This window comes from Garra rufa, chromosome 15 (genome assembly GCF_049309525.1).
Source record: "Garra rufa chromosome 15, GarRuf1.0, whole genome shotgun sequence".
Taxonomy (NCBI): Eukaryota; Metazoa; Chordata; class Actinopteri; order Cypriniformes; family Cyprinidae; genus Garra; species Garra rufa.
Window position 1 is genome coordinate 34294983 of NC_133375.1, and position 22584 is coordinate 34317566.

Genomic DNA, 22584 nt, shown 5'->3' on the forward strand with positions numbered 1-22584 from the left:
TCCTCCGTTGGCGCGGCTCTCACAGAACTTCCTCGCCTCGCAAGACGCCTGTTTTCATATTCCTTATTATCGCCGCTCCTTCCCACATTTTTGAAGTACGGCAGCTAAAAAAGGTCAGCCGCACAATAGTGGATGTGTGTGTTAAAAGGCAGTCGCGGGGAGCTGGTTTCTGAATGCGATCTTTTTTTTACTAGCCTGTGCCAGGGGAGCGGCTAATGAAAAACGCCCTGCTGTTTCCTCCCCAATGCCCGAGAGAGCTGCCCATACAAAAGTAGCCACAAGGGTGGTGGCAGACCAGAGACCTGCCCCATTCCCCATTCTCCTCGTGGAGGATTTGCAGTTAAAAGGTTGGAGAGACATGGGAGAGAGAGCACTCCCCATGAGGCGAAAGGCCTTTCCTGTACCACAGCTAGTGAATCGCAGACGACCTTGAAAGCTTTGGCACCGGCAGCTCCCGTAAATTATTCACACAGGATGCAGAAAAGGGCTTCTTCTGCACTCCCGGACGAAAGGGCGGAAGCCAAAAGCAACCGCCGCCGCTGCAGCCTCTCCCGTGGAAGACGCGGATTAACCGTGAGGAAAGGAGACGTGCGCGCAAACCGAGAGAGAGAGATACAGAGAGTGGTCTTGGCGTTGCCTGTGCACATCAAAAAAGTTGAAGGAGAGAAAGAATAAGGGAGGTCCCTACATAATTAATTTCTCCCCCCCACGGAAACATCGCGATGGGGCCAATTATTGCCAGAATGTGACTCCATCGCCTGCTGCGTCACTGTCCACAGAGCTGTATCCTCTAGGCAACCACATGACGCTGAATACAGTGAGATGGGCACACACTTATCTTTCCAACGTAAATCACAATGGCCGGTATTGGATTTTAAACTAATTCTGTGCGATGATTTCTTTCATTAGGTTGCATTTCCGTGGAGACAAACCAATTAAGCAAAACAGCTAATCAGCAAATTAAATAGTTTCAATGAAATGAATTCATTTAAATAACACCAAATTTCATTATCATTTAGTCTTGATTTTTTCAGCGTGCATGGAAATCCCCCAATAGTGGCGGCTTTTTAAAGTTGTCAAAAAATAAATATAAAAATATTGGTTGCACAGCACTTTATTTTACAGTATTTGTACTTACAGTGTACTTTTCTAAGAAAGTACTGGGAATAAATGTGGTAATATATACTACAGTGGTGGCCAAAAGTATAAGAACACTAGTGTTTTCACCAGCTAAAAATAATTTTAAATCAGTTATTTCGTTTTTGCTGTAGTGTGTGAGTAGGAGATATCAGTTTACATTTTCAAACATTCATTTTGCCATTAATTGAAATAATCCAGTGAGATTTTTGCTCTAATCCCATCATCATCTGAGTCTGTCTGGAATGACATGAACAAACTGAGACAGACTAAATCCAGAAGAACTGTGGCAACGTCTTCAAGATGCTTCAAGAAACCTACCTGAAAAGCTATGCACAACTGCATCTACACTCTTAAAAATAAAGGTGCTTCACAATGCCATAAAACAACCTTTTTTTGTTGTTGTTTAAATGGTTTAATGAAGAACCTTTAATATCTGAAAAACCTTTCTGTTTTACAAAAGGTTCTTTGTGCCGAAAAAGGGTTCTTCAGATTATAAAAAGGTAAGAAATAGATGATTCTTTAAAAAAACCTTTGACTGAATGGTTCTTTGTGGAACCAAAAATGGTTCTTTTATGGCATCGTTGTGAAGAACCTTTTAAAGCACCTTTATTTTTAAGGGTGCATCCTTTAAACGCAAATGTTGATTTAATTTAGCTAATAGAAGTTAAATGATAAAGACAATATATTTCTTTTTACAGCATTTTTACACAAGTGCCTAAAACGTTTAACAGTACTGTAGCTTTGCAGGTAGGTTTCTTTGAAGCATCTTGGAGACGTTGCCACAGTTCTTCTGGATTTAGTCTGTCTCAGTTTGTTCTGTTTCTTCATGTGACTCCAGACAGACTGGATGACGATGAGATCAGATCTCTGTGTGGAGCACTGGCTGTTGTCAGACTACTTGTGCAAACAAAAAAATCTCACTGGATTATTGGAATTAATGGCAAATGAAAGTTTTGAAATGTAAACTGAAATTTCCTACTGATATACTACAGCAAAAGATGGAAATAACTGGACTGTTAGGTTTAGGGGTTTAGGTGTTAGTACCTAGTTATTGTAATTACTATTATAAGTGCGTAGTATGTACATGAGGAACAGGACTGTAAAATAGTGGTACCAAAATATTATTTTGCTCATGTTTTTGTATGACTACTTCCATTATCCTGACAGCAAGCAAGTGACTGTCGTTATTAAACTAAACTAAAGAAATGGCTCTTCCGCAGGCACTTCAGTGTCATAGTGTTTATGATGTTGTGTGTGGGCAGAGAGGAGCATTTAATGAACAATATGTTTTAGTGCAGGAGGGATTGGCCCAGCCGACTGAACAGGAACGTCCCGCTGTGATGGTGTTGCACTAGATACAGTCCCCATACAGAATGGCCGGATGAAATTTTGATGAGCGATGGCGTTCTGATGAAAAATTCTGTTTGCCTTCCTGGGACACCCCCTTTTATTCTTCGCCCCTAGGGCGGGGATCTGGGCAGCGGAGATATTTACGCCTGCGGTGCTTGCTTTCAGGGAGGCCGAACGACCCTAATAGAATTTCAAAGATCCCCTTGCGAATGAGAAACCGGGGGAGGACAGTTTTCTGTTGTTCCCCCTTTCCCTTCGCTTTGCTTTCTGCCTCCCTGGTAACCTTTTAAAATGATTCTGTAAACATCTTACTCTGTAAAGACTTACTGTGAAATTACAGTAAAGTATGCAATAAATTTAATGTACAAAATATTTAAGAACATTTGGTGACACTTTACAATAAGGTGTCATTTGTTAACATTAGTTAATGTATTAACTAGCACGAATGAATAATGAACAATACATTTACCACTCTATTTATTCATCTTTGTCATTAGGAAATGCTGAAATTAACATGAACTAATTAAGATACTAAATGCTGTGGAATTATTGTTCATTCTTAGTTGATGTTAACTAATGAACCTGATTGTAAAGTGTTACCAAACTGTAGCAGTTTAGATTTTTGGTTTCCTTTTCTAGTAAAATGATTTTGCTTAACTCTGTTTCCCCAAAAATATGCTTGTACAGATTTTTGCTGTGCACGTCATGAAGTATAACTTAATTCCCACCTGCTCTCCTTGCTGTAATCAGTCACTGAAGTGCAGCACTTGAAAGTAAATGAAAATGTTTAAAAAAGGGCTTTGAATGTGAGGTCACAGAGCATGAGTCATTCTTTACGTTTTAATTTTTTCCCCTTTTCCAGACGCAACAATCTGTCATTTGAAGACGGCGTTTCATCTGTTGTCTTAATGAGGTAAATACCTGAGCCTTACACTATGAACCCTTCGTCAAAGAGGCAGTGCGCTTTCATGTTGCATTTGTGCTTGGAGCCTTACAAGATATACAGCATAATTAAACAAGCAGATTGTGACATTGTTTCTAAACTTGTCGTATGACATATCAGAATAAACACGAAGGCATTACAGTTAGGGCTGTCAAAGTTAAAGTTGATGCAAACAGTTATTTCAATATGTTTAACACTGTTATTTTTTTGTATGCCATTTATGCATGTTTGACCTTTTATAACTGTTTCTTTCTGTTTTTTGTGACTGAACCGATTAAACCTTCTGAAAATGGTTTGGACTAGGGCTGCACGATATTGGGAAAAAATTACATTGCAATATATTTTATTCTTGCGATATATATTGCGATGTGTACAAATTCATTTATGTTTAATTCAAGAATAATTGGGGAAATTTTGTAAGCATTTTCAAAGAATAAAAAAATGTAAAAGTACAGTATAATCAAAACCCTGAAATAAAATACTTTTTAAAGCTTATTTTGGGTAGTTTCATAGACAGTTTGACTCACCTTATTCACTGTCAATTCAGGCTAATCATACGGTGGCCGACAGAGGCCAACGCGCTGCAAACAAGAAAACACATGCAAACAGAAAAAACAACAACAAATTAAGAAAACATCTTCATCAGTTTGACAACACAGGCGCTGCAAATCCTCGCAACGCAAACGCAAATACGGAAACGCGCTGCAAATTCTCACAACACAACCAAACTCAGAAACGCGCTGCGAACACACGAGGGCGCTGCAAACTAACAAACGCGCTGCATATAGCTCGGTCCACAACGGAAATGTTTCAGGGGGACCTCAAAAAGTGACGAACCTATCTGGGACCTGATTATTTGTTCAGTGGCTGTTGGTCAGAGCAGAGGTGTTATCGGTGAACTATCACCTTTTAGTGATAGTATAGTATCATTTAAATGTAATAGTGATATAAATAATCAGGTAATATAGTGATATAAATAATCAGGTCCCAGATGAGTTCGTCACTTTTTGAGGTCCCCCTGAAACATTTCCGTTGTGGACCGAGCTATATGCAGCGCGTTTCTGAGTTTGGTTGTGTTGTGAGAATTTGCAGCGCGTTTCCGTATTTGCGTTTGCGTTGCGAGGATTTGCAGCGCCTGTGTTGTCAAACTGATGAAGATGTTTTCTTAATTTGTTGTCGTTTTTTCTGTTTGCATGTGTTTTCTTGTTTGCAGCGCGTTGGCCTCTGTCGGCCACCGTATAATCAAGGCTCTAATATGAAATTAATAATGAATGTTGCTTTTACCCTGACTAAAGGGAAATCAGCCTCTTCCTTTCACGAAAAACATTAAAAGCTTAGCCAAGATGGAGGAACAGCTGATCATAGCTGTTACAGGGATAACATTTTTTAGCAGCAGAGCTACTGCAAGCATTTTTTAGTTTTGGAAATCCATTTATCTTTGTTTATTTATCTTTGCTGAAACTTCCGCGTCTTTAGGAGAGCGCAGGTCATGGTTGCTTAGCAACGGCAGACGTTACAAGATACACGCTTTGGAAAGAAGGAGACGCGTTTTTAGGCGCGACATGTGAATGCTCCCTTAAATTCGTAGTGTTTCCGCGAGTTGTGGCAGCAACTGCCAGGCACTCCCGACAAAGCACCTGTTTTTGGTCAGCAGCATCCTTTTTGTATCCAAAATACTTCCATATGACCGACATTGCGTTTCTTTTTGTGACCAAATCTTCCATTTCGGCGCTTTTCTCCCGTCCCGCGCTCATTTCGCCATGCGCACGCAGAGACTGCATGCATGAAGTAGGTGAAGCAATGTGTGCATTGTTTTTAAAGAACCTTTAAACATGAGTTAATTACTTTATTTTAGACAAATATAGATCCGTGAATAGAAAGTTTAGAAATATAGAAAGTACATTTTTAAATCAGACACACACAATTTTTTTTTTTGCCCTGCATCGTGACTGCCACGATGTGACTGTCCCGCATGCGTACATTGCAATGACGATGCTGAACCGATCTATCGTGCAGCCCTAGTTTGGACTACCTGATCTCATGACGAAAATGTACCTGAGAGAACTTTTTCACAAGGCGGGAAAGAGTACCAATAAGTTCAGTACATATCACTGCAGTTTCCAACAGAAATGAACACTAAAGGCAGTAAAGCAGCAAGCACTTTATCATTTTTAAAAACGTGCTCAGAACAGTTGAACATTGCAGAGGATCAGAGGTAAAAAATGATATAAATACTGTTCAGTTTCTTGCACAGACCGATCGTTTTGTGTCTTAAGACCTCAATGTATCGTCACGAGCCGCAGTGTTTAATTTAGTTTTTTCTGTTTGTGTTTTTTGACTCTCAAATCTGTGGATCCCATTGATAGCCATTATATGACTGACAGACTGCAACGGTTTAAGTTAAAAATCTTTGTTTGTGTTCTACTGAAGAAACAAAGTCACCTACATCTTGGATGCCTTTGGGGTAAGCAGATAAACATCAAATTTTCATTTTTAAGGTAAGTAGAGATCTTTTTTTTTTTTTTTTTTACATTTCATTGGCAAACACAAGTATGTCTTTTCATTTTCCTTTTTGACTTGAATGCATAAACAAATGAGAAGTTCACTTCCAGAACAAAAATTTACAAATAATTTACTCACCCCATCTTTATCCAAGATGTTCATGTCTTTTCTTTTTATGGAAAACATTTCAGGAATGTTCTCCATATAATGGACTTCTATGGGATGATTTTAGACTCAAAATAATTAATTAATTACTTCTGCAGCGATGTAGGGTGATTTTTATAGTTGGAGGAGATGTTTTGTTCTGGAAGTGAACTTCTCCTTTAATAATTAAGAATATTAATCCTGATTTTAATGGACTGGCATTGCTAATTGGAGTTTTTTCTTTCCTTGTGCAGTGAAATAAGAGTTTCTATAGGGAAAATTACAGAAAACAAAACCTACAGTGTAGTTTTGTTCTTGCATAATAGCTAATTGTATTAGACATATTCTGATTGTCGTAGGGTGGGGTGGGGGGCTTCTGAGGGATTTTTCGATTTTCATCCATCATAAAAAATGATAGCTGGGCTCAGGGTAAAAGGCATGGGTTAATTTAATCATGCGCAGCCATGAGAGTGCATCATTAGTCATATAATACCCACTTCTGAGCGCAGAGCTAGATGAAAACAGACTTGTGGGTGGGTTAGCCAGATCAATGCATATGTAAACAGACAAGTATTCGGCCACAAACTAGGATGGAAAAGGTATGTTTGTTGATTCCTCTGGTTGGCTTTGGCTTTGGCTCTGGCTCTGGTTTGATTCTGCTCTCGCTTTGAAGGTTCCTTTTGATTGTCAGATCGAGAAGATGTCAATAGGTTGGGTGAAAAAAACTTCAATCTCAAATTTATCTCAAAGCTTTCTTCTATAGCTTTGATGCAAAATGCATCACCATATTGTATTTTCATTTCACAAGTCTTGCCTTGGCTATGAAATTGCACTTTGCACTATTACATTTCAAACTTCTCACCACCTGGGACTGTAGGAATCGCAGTAATAATCACTGTAGGATTCAAAATTGATTAAAGAACTACAGTACTACATGGCAAAAATGATTGAACTCCTCAGTATTTTTGTCTTCTGTTGCAATATAAACATTTAAACATTTCAAAATGAAGATATATTAGTTTGACAGTTTCAATTTTTGAAAAATGTATTAAAATTAAGTGAGTTTAACCTTAAAGCAAGAAAATAAATATGTCAGTGGGGGGCAGAAAAATCCTAACAAAAGTTATAATTTCTGGTTTATAAAGTTAAAAATATGAATATTTTTCTTATACAAACGCATCGATTCTCTTTAGGAGGACTTTATTAACCCCCCAGAGATGTGTGGAGTACTTTTTTTTTGACAGATGGATGCACTTTATTGGACTTCTATTGAACTATTAAATATCAACAGACATTCACTGCCATTATAATCCCTAGAAAAGGCAGGACATTTTTTTTTATAACTCCTATTAAATTGTTTTGCAATATAAACATCTAAACATTTCAAATGAAGATGTATTAGTTTGACTAGCAAAATGACATAAGATATTAAGTCTATTTTTTTTTTAAACAAATGTATTAAAATTAAGCGAGTTTAAGCTTGAAACAAGAAAATAAATATGTCAGTGGGGGCAGAAATCTATCTATGTATTTTTGTTTTGTTTTATGCTTAAACACTTAATTTTGATACATTGATCAGAAAACAAGATTTAATGTCTCACATAATTTCACTGAAATGCCACTTTCTTGTGAACGTGAGTATGACAGTTAGCAGAAGTTAGAATTCATGGTTTATAAAGTTTTAAATATGAATATTTTTCTTACACAAACGCATCGATTCTCTTTAGGAGGACTTTATTAACCCCCCAGAGAAGTGTGGAGTACTATTATTGATGGATGGATGCACTTTATTGGACTATTGTATATCAACAGCCATTCACTGCCATTATAAAGCTTAGAAGAGCCAGGACATTTTTAATATAACTTCTATTAAATTGTTTTGCAATATAAACATCTAAATGTTTCAAAATGAAGATGTATTAAAAAGCAAAACGACATAAGATAGTAAGTCTATTTTTTTTTTTGGAAAATGTATTAAAATTAAGCAAGTTTAAGCTTAAAAAAAAAAAAAAAAATATATATATATATATATATATATATATATATATATATGTCAGTGGATAGATCTATCTATATGTTTTATGCTTAAACACTTAATTTTGATATTTTAAAAAAAAATACTTAATGTCTCACATAATTTATGGTTTAGGAAGTTTTAAATATGAATATTTTTCTTAGGCAAACACATTGATTCTCTTTAGAAGGACTTTATTAACCCCCTGGAGCCTTACGGAGAACTTTTTATGATGGATGGATGCACTTTATTGGACTTCAATTAGACTACTGTATATCAGCAGCCATTCACTACCATTATAAAGCTTGGGAGAGCTAGGACATTTTTAATATAACTATTAATCTGAAAGAATAAAGTCATATACAGCTAGGATCGCTTGAGAGTGAGTAGCCTAATTTTCATTTTTGGGTGAACTATCCTTTTATAACGCACTTAAAAATAAATTCTATAAGTAACTTGCAATTTTATGTTTAAGGGTAATTTTGTGTAATCATAATTTTTTTTTTTTCTGTGCATCTGTTCTTTGCGTTTCAGAGATTAACTGTGTTTTCAGATGCTTGAAGGATCGTGGGTGCGGTTAACAAAGACAGAAACACTGCAGGGGCTTTGGAGACCATGCCATCTGAATTTCCGCACTGCCAATAACCCACAGTATTTTTTCTTTCACTCTTACTCGGTGTGTGTTTAATAATATATCTTCGCATATGTTACAGCAGTGAGCATGCAGGGAGGGAGGAAGCAAGCCTGAGTTTGCGCCCCTGGCCGCTTCGCTAATGTAACCTTAGCAGAAGAGTAACTCAGGCCAAGGACTCATCTTTGATGGTCAGCGCTGATGGTGTTCGGCTTTTTAGAAGCAAACTCAAGGAGCTCCTGTGGGAATACTGTAAGAGCAGCTCTGCCTAGACCCGAGCATTTATAATACATTCTCTTTTCTGCTTCTAACTGTACCGACGTATCGCCAGCATAATCTTCACCTAAAACTAGGGCAAGTATTACATCACATGAAAGCAACTGCAGACAAAAGCAAAAATTGCAGATCACACATGCGCCCACGCAACGCAGTGTGCTGGAAATCATGGTCAAATACGCCAATGATGTCTAAATGGAAGTGAAGACATAAATAGTCAGCTTTTGAAATTTGCCTATGAAATGTTACACAATATTTTAGCAACCCTAATTCAGTAAAACAAAAATATTCTCCCTTCAGCTGATTTTTTTTTTGCCTCAATTTCAGAGTTTTAAGATATGAACAAACCCCAATGCTAAGTATTAAACTTGTATAAAACTGTAAAGTGTAAAAAACAAACAAATCTGTAAAATATGTAAAAATGTCAATGTTTCCAGAGGTGTACCATAAAATATGGTAGCTAAATTTTAGATTTTAACTTGTATCCCCCTTATTTCTCAATGCATAAGCAACATCAGAGAACTAAAAACATATGAATGTGTGTTGAAATATTAATTTCCTTTATCAGCATAATTGCTGGACGTTTTGTCATTAAGAAACACTGAAATGTCAATACTGTTAACTTCAATTTAAAATACAAAGAATTAAAAAGTAATATGAAAATATACAAAGTACTAATTCCACATTAAACATTCTGTATACAAAAGTGATTTTTAAACTCCGTAATCATTTATAAGTCTGCACAAGTACTGAATAGGTGATCTTCTGTCATGTCAAAGTGATTTGGCTCACAAAAATGTTTTTGGTCATTACATGAACAAACGTTAGTTCTTGCAGAATCAATAAATTATGAATGATTTACTGCGATTGTGTAAATAATATATAATCAGGTAATCCATAAAAAAGTAACTGTAATCTGATTACAAGCATTATAAAATATAATATACTTATATTTTTTTTAAATCTGCCTACGTAATCCAGATTACATGTAATCAGATAATCAGCTCTGCACACATTACACTTAAAATAATGCAATACACATTAATTTAAAAACATAAGATGTAAGAATCCTAATGTGCGTTACTGATAAGAAAAACTAGGAGAAATGGTTATTTTAATGAAAAGTGTTACAAAGGGAATTCTAGGAATGTCAATTTACGTTTTATAATACGCTATGACAGAATTTTACAGTAAAATTACAAAATATGTCCCATTATGTTTCTAACCGGTCATAAGGCTCATTTTATTATAAATAAGCTTTCCATTGATGTATGGTTTGTTAGGATAGGACACAATTTGTCCGAGATACAACTATTTGAATAATCTGAAATCTGAGGGTGCAAAAAATCTAAATATTGAGAAAATCGCCTTTAAAGTTGTCCAAATGAAGTTCTTAGCAATGCATGTTACTAATCAAATATTATGTTTTGATATATTTGCTGTAGGAAATTTACAAAATATTTTAATAGAACATTATCTTTACTTAATATCCTAATGATTTTTGGCATAAAAGAAAAATTAATAATTTTAACCCATAGAAAGTATTGTTGCCTATTGCTACAAATATGCCTGTGCTACTTACGACTGGTTTTGTGGTCCAGGGTCACATTTAATAAGGAAACTTGCTATTAACCAGTTAACTGGTTGTTAAAGCCTTTTACCTTGAAAATTACCAAAAAAAAAAAAAAACACATAAAAATGGCAGTGTACATTTTTACATTTTATTATAGACACCATGGTGTGCTATAGATTTTTAATTTTTGCCTGGCGGATGATAAAATATGATGGAAGAACACCCTAGCATTCACCCTGGTAACCGCATAGCTACAGCTCACAACACATTAGTAACTGCAAAGGAATATTCTAGCAACCACCCAAAACACTCCAGCAGAAAATGTAAAAACAATCTAATTGAATAAATGTAACGTTAGAGAAGGAACCCACAGACTGCTTTTTAAAAATGTATTAATACTCTCTCTATACCTCAAACCTAGCAGAAAACTTGAAAAACTTGTTTTTCTGCTGTGGGACGGACTGCCTCGGTATGGTAAGAAATGCACACTAAACAAGCTGAAAAAAGAGAATGTGAGATTAAACCAAGCGTGCACTAAAATGCAGCACTATAGGTTGAGTTGAAACGCAGCACACGCTAAAGCATGGAGCTCGCTCAAGGCCCTGTCCAAAGGAAACTCTTCTTGCTTAGTTCTTCAGATGTGTCCGACCAGCTTTGAAAGAGCCTTCATTGATCTGTTGACACGGATCTGTTGCCTCCAAACCTACTTACATGACTGCCCTTAGAGACCTTCAAGCAATTTTGCAGCTTGTTTTATTGTAGTTTTAGTCGCCGTTTTTGGTCTTTTTGGCAAAAAAGTTGAAGTACAAAAAAGTTGAAGTACAAAATTTACATACACCATGCAGAATTTGCCAAATGTTAATTATTTTACCAAAATAAGAGAGATCATACAAAATGCATGTTATTTTTTATTTAGCCCTGACCTGAATAAGATATTTCACATAAAAACGTTTACATATAGTCCACAAGAAAAAATAATAGTTGAATTTATAAAAATGGGGGACTCGTATGCAACTACTACAGAAGGTTCAAACACAAACTGATGCGTCAGAATAAAAAACTGCATTAAGAGCCAGGGGTGAAAACTTTTGAACAAAATAAAGATGTGTTCATTTTTCTTATTTTGCCTAAATATCATACTTTTTTCATTTAGTACTGGCCTTCAGAAGCTACAGAAGATACATGTTTCCCAGAAGACAAAATTAGTTCAATTTACCAACCCCCAGCTCTTAATGCATCGTTCTTCCTTCTAAACTTTAGACTTTAGAATCTAAAGCATCAGTGAGTGTTTGAACATTCTGTAATAGTTGCATGTGAGTCCCTCAGTTGTCCTCAGTGTGAAAAGATGGATCTCAAAATCATACAGTCATTGTTGGAAAGGGTTTAAATACAAAAAAATGCTGAAAATCCATAGAATTTGTGGGACCTGAAGGATTTTTCTGAAGAACAACAGACAGTTTAACTGTTCAAGACAAACTCATGAACAACTATCACTAAAAAAAAAAAAAAACAGCTGTGGATTATTCCAGTAACAACACAGTATTAAGAATCAAGTGTACTGTATGTAAACTTTTGAACAGGGCCATTTTTATAAATTCAACTATTATTTTCTCTTGTGGACTATATGTAAACACCTTTTATGTGAAATATCTTATTCAGGTCAGTACTAAATAAAAACAACAACATGCATTTTATATGATGTCCTCTTATTTTGATAAAATAATCAACATTTTTCAGATTTTGCAATGCGTATGTAAACTTTTGACTTCAATTGCAGCAAATATAGCTATTTAGAAAATTTGGTCTGGCTCCATTCTGGTATGTAGCATCCACGTTTCACAAAACAGTTCCTCATTCACACTTAGAAATGCATTATAATATTATGAAAGTAAAATGACTTGGGGATGACAATTGAAGTTGATTTTAAGCCGCTAGATGGGAATATATCCGCATACCAGCATCCAGAACACATGCTGGTTTATTTTCAGCAGGGATGGCAGCATACGATGGCCTGTCAGGTCATTCATAGCACAGTGCATTGTAGACGCTAAGCAACTGTCAGCATGTCTGAATATTGACAGATCCCAGCTGAACAAAGTAACATATCAAATAAAGCTACGCTGATAACATGGACATGTGACTGTCTATGTGATTAATAGATTCTGACCACCACTTTAGATGAGCCCCAGAGAAAGAAAGAAAGAAAGAAAGAACCCCTACCCTAAACGGCCACCGGCACAAGGCCATGGGAACCAGATGAGTCCTCCCCAATTTGACTTTGTTGCAATATGGAACTCTTGCATTATTATTGACATATTACTTTATTATTTTAATACTGTAAGGTTGCTTTGACACAACTTGTATTGTAAAAAGCGCTGTATAAATAATCTTGACTTGACTTGACTTGACCAACGTGAAGAGTAGGGATGTTTCGATAGAGTACAGTAGAAAAGAGCTCTTATTCAGACTGTACTAACCATGCAAACTGCTCAGCTTATCCACTTTTGCTAGTGAGCTTTGCATTAGCTGCTGGGTTTTTCACAGCGGGTTGTTTTTCCAAAGCGACCACAATGCGTTTGAGCCTCAGTTAGAGCAGCCTGCAGAGGATCATTCATAGAATCACGTCACGTACGCACTCAGAGATATTCCTCAATTCTTACATAAGGGGATTGCTTTGTGTGAAGAAGCAGAGGGAAATTCCTCAGTAAGTTATTATCTGAGGGTTTATGATGAAAAGACGTCCGAAAACAAATCCAGAGTAACGTTAAAATCAGCTAATTTCCCTGCTGAAAAGACCACCATAGCTGGTCGTCAACACATGTTGCTTTGAATTCTAGTTTCCAGCATTGGATGTTGGTGTGCTGGTGTCCCAATGAGGCTTTTATAACCAGTATGACCACACTGGTTAACCAGTCTCACCGACTAGGCTTTGATGGTAAACAGCATAGATACACTTACAAAAATCTACTGTGGTAGTACTGTTTAACAGGTGATGATACACGATAACCTTATGGTACTTTCAAATATATGTTGTACTGAAATGTATTAACCATGGTATTATCAATTTACAACAGTCCAAAGTACTTCCAAAAATGTACAGCAGAAAAGACATTTAATTAAACTTAAAAGTAGAATGACTGAAATTGTCTTGTGAAATATTTGGCCTATATTTTCCAAATACACTAATTGTTTCTGTACCATGGTATATTTCAAAGTACCCTAAGTAGCTTTTCTTGAACATTTACCATAGTAGTACCATGGTATTCTTGGAATCACATTTCAAATACTAGAGTTGGGGTACTCGGACTTGTACTCGGACTCGAGTCCGGTCTCGAGTACAATTTTTAGCGGACTCGGACTTGTCACGGACTCGGATGCATTTTGACTCGGACTTGACTCGGACTCGAGCTTTTCGGACTCGGGAATTATTGCCGAGTCCAGCCGAGTCCAGGGACAGTTGATGGAAATTTTACTGACTCGATGCATTATTACGAAAGTGACATTCAGTATTATTGGCATGTGTTTTAAAGTCTTGCCGGTACTTGAAAGCCTGCCTCTCAGTCAGCGCACAATGCTGAATTAAACTCTTTCTCTATTGCTACACACTTACACGAAAGGTAATGTCAAAATGCATCGTCTTGGAGAGCATTCATGTAAATGCTATCGGTTTTGTGTTGAGTTAGAAATACAGATGTGTCAAAATATATGATCTGTGCGTCCGGTCTTAAAGCGACAGCAGTGTAAACCTGCCACAGACTGCGTCATAATCAAACAACAAAATAAAAAGAGAAAATCACTCACTGCTCTTGATTGAAGCAGTTTAGCAATTTTAATAAGAATCATCTATATTTATTATATACGGTGAAGATTGTAGAGAGTTTTATTTTTACATTTATTACTTCATTAAATGTTTGTAGTACACTATTTCTGTGGTATACTTTACTATATAGATCAATCTGAAAAACGTATAAAACTATTTCATTTGTATTTTGATTATTATATTTATTTATGCTTTTGCTTGTAATTAATTATTAGACTGTTTATTTTCCTTCAGTAAGCTTGAGAATGTTTTACTTACTTACTTGGGTGTGCATTATTTTCTAATAATTCAATGGCCCGTTGTCAATAGACCAATTTGGAGTAGACGTTACAGTTATGTCAGTAAAAAAATACTATTTAAACCTATAACATTTTACATTTACCTATTTTATCTCAGAATTCAGAATTTTTTTATGTCGTTTATATGTTGTATTTAAGACTTTAGAACTCAATTTAACACAGCAATAGCAAGTTTGTCAGTTCTGAGGGAAAAAAATAAACTCATGACTTTAGCTGAGAGGAAAAGGGAGAATGTATTTTCTTATCAGAATTGTGAGATATAATCTCGAAATTGAGAAAATAAAGTCAGAATTTTATTCTTTTATTCCATGACTTCCATGTCATTAACCCTCACAGCCTCATTTTCATCTAAGAAAAATATGTCACTAGCTGTCCATCTCTTCACCTACCCCTCCCTTTATCACAGATTCATTCTTTTACTCGTAGGTACAGTCCTGTCCTTCCCTTATAATTCCCACATTGTCCTTCCCACATTCTAAAAGCTGTTTCACTCTGAAATATGTCATAATATCAAGTCAGTCATAACTTCTGTTACATGACTTTAAGTTTGCTGAGCAGGACACTAATGAGATGGTGTGAAATAAAAAAATCAAAATGGCAATATGCAACAGAGGTTTCCTTTTGTTACATTTAAATTGTCATTGCCTTATTGTAGTTGTACAAATTAAAACAAGGTTAAGATACTGACAAACAGTAGTTTTTAGTTGGACTCGGTCGGACTCGACTCGGACTTGACCCATTTGGACTCGGACTTGAGTCCGACTCGCCCCATTTTGGACTCGGACTTGACTCGGACTCGACTGGTTAAAGACTCGGACTCGACTCGGACTCGACTTACGTGGACTCGACCCAACACTATCAAATACCATGGTACATGAATTTCACTAACATAGCAATAGTTCAAAATTGCTTGGTATTGACTCCCAATTTTATAAGTAGCACTTACCAGTCAAAAGTTTTTGAACTGTAAGATTTTTTCCATTTTGTTAAAGAATTCTATTCTGCTCACCAAGCCTGCATTTATTTGATTCAAAATACAGCAAAAGCAGTAATATCATAAAATATTTTTACTATTTAAAATAACTGCTTTTTATTTTAATATATTTTAAAATGTAAAGCTGAATTTTCAGCATCATTACTCCAGTCTTTAGTGTCACATGATCCTTCAGACATCATTCTAATATGCTGATTTGCTGTTCAAGAAACATTTTTTATTATTATTTTCAATATTTAAAACTGTTGAGTTGGGGGGAGGGGTTTATAGAAATTAATGCTTTTATTTAGCAAGGACACTTTAAATTGATCAGAAGTGTTGATAAAGACATATATAATGTTACAAAAGATTTCTATTTCAGATAAATGCTCTTCTTTTGAACTTTCTGTTCATCAAAGAAACTTGAAAAATTTCTACTCAGCAGTTTTCAGCATAATAATAATAATTTGAGCAGCAACTCTGAATATCAGAAAGATTTGCTAAAAGCTAAAAATCAGCTTTGAAATCACAGGAATAAATGACATTTTAAAATATATTCAAATAGAAAACAGTTATTTTAAATAGTAAAAATATTTCCAAATTTAACTGTTTTTGCTGCACTTTGGATGAAATAAATTTAGGCTTGGTGAGCAGAAGAGACTTCTTTAAAAAAAAAAAAAAAAAACGTTAAAAATCTTACTGTTCAAAAACGTTTGACTGGTAGTGTATGTATTTCAAACATGTGCCATGGCATTTAATCATGGACATTTACCATAGTAATACTATGACATTTCTGTAAGAACTTAATAATATGTAAATAACATCAATTCCAATATTATTGTATATTTCTGTACCATAGTACTAACATCATACAGTACCATGTCATAATACTGAACTTCATGGATTTGGTCTTGAACATGGTACTCCAAGGTACTAACAAGACCTGCACCATAGTACTTTGTTTTGTAAGTGTTCTGATCTCAACGCCAAACCAGTGCTAACTAGCAAAAGTATGGACTAAAATGGCAATCCAGCAGGGTCAGAGGGTATTTTAGTGTTGTTCACTGTTTTTTTATATTATCTCACAGTGCATTTTGACCTCAGAACCTCGGTGAAACAAATGTTTCAGAGAAAAGACAGATGGGTCTGACAGCACCTGACTGATGTAGTCTGATCTGTCCCAAACTGTCCTGCTCTAAATTGCCCAAGTTCTCCTTTGACAAGCCTGCCAATGTCTCTCACACCCTTTCTGCCAGTCTTACACCTTCGATTCAGGGCTCAGGTGCCTCTCAAAGAGCACAGAAATTGCATAGAGATTCAGGAGACGCCATCTAATGTCCAGAGATTTCACTTCCTCCAGAGGACACCTTTCTGACAGACTGACATTTTCCTAATGGGACCGATGAAGGAGGTGAATGAGGGTCAGACTAAATAAATGGTCCTGCCCAGATCTCAGACACATCTAGTGAATCCGTCTGTCCGTGATCATGAGGCCAAAGCTGACTGGCATGTAACGTGCCTGATGCTAAACTCGTGCTCATGACAGTTGGACGTGGCTGTGTATCAAAGGTAAAAAATGATATAAATACTGTTCAGTTTCTCGCAAAAACTGATCGTTTCGTGTCTTAGGACATCAATGTATCGTCACGAGTCGCAGGGTGTAATTTGGATTTGTCTGTGCATGTTTTTGTTTACTTTTAAAGGTCTGGTGCCCATCCACTCACATTATTTGGCTGACAGACTGCACCGGTTTTCATTAAAAATCTTCGTTTGTGTTCTGCTGAGGAAACAAAGTCACCTACTTCTTGGATGCCCTGGGGGTAAGCAGATAAACATCCAATTTTCATTTTTGGGTGAACTATCCCTTTAACAATTCATTTTAGTGAAATGATTTATTCAGATGAATGCACAGTTTCAAGAAACGTATTATTTTTTTTTATCATCAAATACTATATAATGTGTATTATTTTATATTTGCCATGCATGTATACGTGTATACAGGGTGTATATTTATATATCGCTACCTTAAATGCTACTTTTTGTTAGTAGGTTGGCAAGCCGAAGTGTCAAAGTAGCTTCCCCAGCACTGGTATTAATACAGAACGAGTAGGTGTGTACAAACTTTTGACTGGTATGTTCTTTTCAACTTTTTTCTATGCACATATCTCACTATGTTTTGATGTTTCTTTTTCAGGCCAGGTGATTAAATGATTGAAATCACAAGCACTTACATTTATTATAAGAGCACAACGACACAATCCGAGTGTGGGTGTGAATCAATCTCTGAGTGATTCGCGATTCTCTACAAAACACCTCTTCACGGCGGCCCTTTCATGATAGAGTTTCTGCCCACACACGGGTGATAAAGACGGAATGATCCTGATGTTGTCCTCGTGGCACCTCTGGAGCTTCCTGCATCTCACCTTCCCTCCGTAGCCTCTGTCTCTTTGCCAACGTAGGCCCAAGGACATCTCTGAGATGCGAGTTCTGATCCCGTTTTATTTCCGTTCGACCTTGATCTTTAGTAATGGCCTATCAGGTTCTCTGTATATTAATAAAACAGCGATATTTCTCCAAAATCCCTTTTGCTAAATTCAGCAGCCATCCCTGGCTTCTTTGATATGCAGTACAGAGGCTGCAGTATCTAAATGTTCAGAAGGGTTTCATGTGAGGATTCAGGAGGAACGGGAAGAGGAGATGCATCCAATTTGATGCGAACTCCAGTCTTTGCATAAATTAACATGAACCCTGGGAATTGTGCTTATTTATTTATTTCCTCCCTTCCCAGGTTTAATTAAGGTTCAAGCAATGTCTTTGGGATATTTGTCTGATGGAACACGAGCCCACCCTCCCGCTCTCCTGCCGTTTCCAAATCCGGTCCATCTACTGGGACGCCTATTTGTGAACTGTCTTGTATCTCACGTCAGATTGCAGCAAAGCGGTGCAGGGAGGAGAAGGTGAGGATAAAAAGCAAGTCGTATCTTTTCTCATATTAGCGTAGGAAAAAAAGAATCTTCAGAATGATTGTCTCTCATTATGTTCACCGACAAATGGCACACTGTACAGCACGACGCCTCCTAAATATTACTTTTTAGCAGGAAAAGGGCTGATCAAGAAGATTTTTCACGAATGTCATCAAAGCAGCAAGAAAAAACAACTAAGGAATATGTTTTCATTGTTCAGTCAGGCTATTTTTAGATGCGTTCTGCAGGAATATGAGTTAGTAGTATTGCTGGCACTTTGGATAAAAAGGCAAACATCATTATCTGAGCGCACATTACGTCTCCCGGCAAACAAGCCACAAAATAAAGAGATAAATAGGGAAATTAACAGCGTACCTTAATTGCTTTAAACAAGTAACACTTCATCTTCCTCAATTAAGGATTCTTGGCCCATGTTATTATAGGCCATTAGCACTGATTATTAGCGCATGCTTGATGACGGAGGAAATGGGCCGCGATGCAGGAAGCGTCACCGGTCGTAGAGTTTGATCTGATTATCGTGCCCAACACCCACCGACCCCACAGACTCCATTTAGACGAGTACTCACAGAGGCAGGCCATCGGGGAGGCCGTGCCATTTTTAGTATTCAAATGATGCTGAAACGCATCCCAATATTGTGGAATGAATAAAATATCCTGATTTTCCGCTGGGTATTAGCTTAACATTTCCACTCCAGCGCCGCTCTCACGCTCTCATTGTGAGACACTGGAACATCAGTCAGCACTCTTGATAGGCCGCTTTCTGCTTGTCCATTTGTCTACTTAACCCATCCCATTCCCTGTCGCCGTTAAAACAATTTCCTCTCTGACATACCAGAATAAGTATTGATTGAGGGTTTGCATTACCGGAGGTTTGGGCCGTGCATTGATCCCCCTTCACTGCTGGACGTTTTTATCATAGCTGTGTGTGCCAACTGATCACTCTAACGCAGGGGTTTTCAACTCTGGCCCTCGAGGTCCACTTTCCTGCAGAGTTTAGCTCCAACCTTGATCAAACTCACCTGCCTGTAACTTTCTAGTGATCCTGAAGACCTTGATTAGCTTGTTCAGCTGTGTTTGATTAGGGTTGAAGCTAAACTCTGCAGGAAAGTGGACCTTGAGGGCCAGGGTTTGAAACCCAGCTCTAACGTATAGAACAACTAGTTTGAAATGTGCCAAGACGGTGCTCTATGGACATTTATAAAGATGAATGAGCCATTTGAACCATTACAGTTGTGACCCAGGACCACAAAACCAGTCATAAGGGTACATTTTTCAAATTGAGATATATGAAAATTGAATAAATAAGCTTTCCATTGATGTATGGTTTGTTAGGATAGGACAATATTCAACTGAGATACAACTATTTGAAAATCTACAATCTAAGGGTGCAAAAAATATTTAAAGTTGTCCAAATGAAGTTCTTAGCAATGCATATTACTAATCAAGAATTAAAGGGTTAGTTTACCCCAAAAATTTAATTAGTCCATTATTTACTCACCCTCAAACCATCCAAGGTGTAGCTTCCTTCTTTCAGACAAATTCCTTCGGAGTTATATAAAAAAATGTCCTGGCTCTTTCAAGCTTTATCATGGTAATAGGTGAGTGTTTTTCCTCAACAGGTCAAAAGAAGTCCAATAAAGCACATCCATCCATACTAAAAAGTGCCTCACCCGGCTCCGAACGGTGAATAAAGGCCTCCCGTAGCGAATCAATGTGTTTTTGTAAGGAAAATATCGGTAACACTTTAGAATAGGTAACACTTATTCACTATTAACTACGACTTATTAGCATGCATATTACTAGAATATTAGCCATTTATTAGTACTAATTAAGCACATATTAATGCCTTATTCTACATTCCTAATCCTACCCAATACCTAAACCTAACAACTACCTTACTAACTATTAATAAGCAGCAAATTAGGAATTTATTAAGGGAAAAGTCGTAGTTAATAGTGAATAAGTGTTACCAAAAGTGTTACCAAAATATCCATATTCAAAACTTAATAATCACTTTAATCTAGCTTGTGCTCACATGAAAGCAGCTCTGGGCGGATCTAAAGTGCTGAACGCGGACGTGCAAGTGCAGAGATCAAAACAAAACAACGGTCACAAATTAGAAGTACAAAACGAGTATTTGTAAAGAAGAATGTCAGAGGATTTCGATATAAGCCAAGAGGAGACTGGTTTTCCTTTAGTATAGTAAGGAAACTTTTCTTCATTTGCTCCTGTAAACAAACGTGTTCTGATTGTCCACAGTGCAGAAAGTGTAACGCAGCCACATAACAAAAGCCTCTTGCATTGGTGATCTGAGAGTCATTATTATTGTATTCTTTGTGCACAAATAGTATTCTCATAGCTTCATAACATTACATTTGAACCACAGATTTTAACAATGTCCTTATGACATTTTTGGACCCTGAACGTATACTTTGCTGTCTATCCAGGGTCAGAAAGCTCTCGGATTTCATCAAAAATATCTTAATTTGTGTTCCGAAGATGAACAAAGGTTTTACGGGTTTGGAGCGACATAAGGGTGAGTAATTAATTAAATTATTGACAGAATTTTAATTTTTGGGTGAACTATCCCTTTAAGATATGTACGCATGCATGCAAAATTGATCAGAACAGTTAAAAAAATGATAGCTGAAACCTAAAGCACTGCCAAGTCAGCGTGGAAGATCTTCAAGGCCTTGCAACTCCAAAGTATCTTCGTGAGACCTAAATTCATCAGTCCTACCAAGATGAAGGTTTGATGCATTCATATTTTATAAGGTTATGTGAAACGACCATCCTGGAAGATTGGTTCGTTCTGTACTTCCAGTGATTTCAGTTTAGAGGCCTGGTCTACAGGTTAGCGAATGTGTGCTGGACACAAGGATGTCTTTCCTTATATCAAATTCCTGAAATATAATGATTTGCTCCTGTTTTCTGATACCATTCTCCCTCTCCTCTCCCATAATTTCCTGTAATATCTCTACTCTTTCTCTTTTAGAACGTTTAGACTTTTTTTTTTGAATGTTTAGATTTTTAGAATGTTCTTCACTCTAATAAAAAAACTGTTATTTTAGGAACTGTTCAATGAAAGGTTCTTTTGAGAACCAAATATGGTTCTTCCATAGCACCAGTGAAAAACCCCAATTGGAACTTTTATTTTTGAAGTGAGTGAAGGGATAGTTCACCCAAAAATGAAAATTCTGTCATTAATTACTCACCCTCATGTCGTTCCAAACCCATAAGACATTCGTTCTTCATCAACACAAATTGAGACATTTTAAATGAAATCGAAGAGCTTTTTGACCCTCCATAGAAGCAAAGGTCCTACCACAGTCAAAGCACAGAAAGGTAGTAAGGACATCAACTCTCCATAATGTCGGAAGAAGGTTTAGGTTTTTTAGTGCTGAAACCCTATTGTAATTGTTAGAATGGTAATGGATCAGCAATCTCCACGTAAAACTGATCGTGCAGAACAAACCAGAAGTCGCAGAGACTTGAAACTTGGAGGGATGGTAGCACTCACACTGCCTACAATGTGACCAAGGCTCGCTCAATCGGCAGGAAGGGGGCCCTACAGTAATCAAAAGTATGAAATCACTCGTAACTCCTAAATCGTCAGTCGCAGGCTCAAGTGTCTTATGCCGTTGGAATCCTTGGCTCACAGCGGCTCACTTGGTGGCACCATAAAAATGGCCATAACTGCACAACCATTTGTCCTATCAGCATGACAATTGTCTTGGTCTGAAGTGCCAGAAATGTTTGCAAGGACATTTGCATATCTCCAAAAACATGGCCACCATTGGGCGACTAATTTGAGAATCTGTTAGACAAGGTTAATGGAGGTTGATCAGAATGAAACTCGACTCACGGCCACAAAGATCTGAGAGAAATTTGAAAGAAATCGACTACTGGGTGGTAATATGGCATTTTCAGGGTCG

At 36.9% G+C, this 22584-nt stretch overlaps 1 protein-coding gene across 2 annotated transcripts in view; it reads right to left on the reverse strand.

The window, feature by feature from the left end:
* ntng2a (netrin g2a) overlaps positions 1-22584 on the reverse strand; it is a 96811-nt gene that overhangs the window by 48519 nt on the left and 25708 nt on the right. The gene's annotated exons all lie outside the window — the stretch shown is intronic.